Genomic DNA, 1,262 nt, shown 5'->3' with positions numbered 1-1,262 from the left:
ATATATATATATATATATATATATATATATATAAATTGCTAATCATTAAATCTGCATCTAATAAAACAAAAGTTACAATCTGAAACTAAGCTGTAAATATCACTAATGTTGCTCATTTTCTTTTTCTCTTCCTTTAACTGCATGTTTTGTATAAAAAGTTTTATTAAAAACCTTTAAAATCTTTAGATGATCGTTTCTTCTGCTGCTGCTATCAGGCCTTTAAACCTGAAATAAACTCTCCAGGTCTTACAGTTGGAAAGTGAAATGCGCTCTGAGCTCTCTGGCTGCTGGATGTGGATTTTTCCTGCAGGTCTTTCTTGCTCTCTGTGTGAAACAGAGATTATTTATTGGAAAGGTGAAATATGCGCAAACATGGCGCGCTGTAAACAGAGGCCAGGAGAGCTTTTATGGAATAGTTAGTTGTGCCCCAGCAGCAGGATGACATGTCCTGATTTATGGCTGTATTTAGATAAGACGCCGCAGTAAATGGTTTCCAAATAGCGTCAAGGTCACGTAATGTAATGGGATAATGTTTTTGGGGGCGATGGCGATAAGATTATGTTTGAGGCGGAGGGCAGCAGGCCGCTCCTTTATTCTGTTTAGACTCTAAAAACAGAAAATGATCATTTTTATACTAATTATTATAAAAATCACATCAATGCTGCTTTATAGATTATTCTTTAGGTGTTTAAGGTTGACAACAGTGATTAAAACACGGAATTTCAGTCAGAAAACGATAATCAAGTTAAAAAAAACATTAAAACAGTTTTAATGCTGCTTTAATTAGAATTATAGTGACACAGAAAAATTAGTAAATGAAACATTAAAAGGAAAGAGAAATATAATTTAAAATGCTTAAAATTAAGATTATTTTTCATCGGCTAAATGATTTGATTTTATTTGCTGTTTCAAGGATACAACTAAAAAAAACATGTTGATAGAAGAAAACATGAGTAAAAATTAGTTAAATGGATTTTTAAAAGACGGATTAAATAATAAAAACATTTTCCAGTTATTAAGGAATTTATTTAAAAAAAAAAACGTCTTTTATGAAAATACGTGAAACAAAAACAAATGTAAAAAAGTCATTCTGCAATCATTCAGCATAAAGTATAAGACTACTTGTTTTTTAATTATCAATTTGATCAATTTAGAAAAATATTTAGCAAGTAAAGAAAGAAAGAAAGAAAGAAAGAAAGAAAGAAAGAAAGAAAGAAAGAAAGAAAGAAAGAAAGAAAGAAAGAAAGAAAGAAAGAAAGAAA

The sequence above is a fragment of the Cyprinodon variegatus genome, unplaced genomic scaffold (assembly GCF_000732505.1).
Source record: "Cyprinodon variegatus isolate N-32 unplaced genomic scaffold, C_variegatus-1.0 Scaffold3212, whole genome shotgun sequence".
In the NCBI taxonomy this organism is placed as follows: Eukaryota; Metazoa; Chordata; class Actinopteri; order Cyprinodontiformes; family Cyprinodontidae; genus Cyprinodon; species Cyprinodon variegatus.
Note: the sequence above shows the minus strand (reverse complement) of the source record.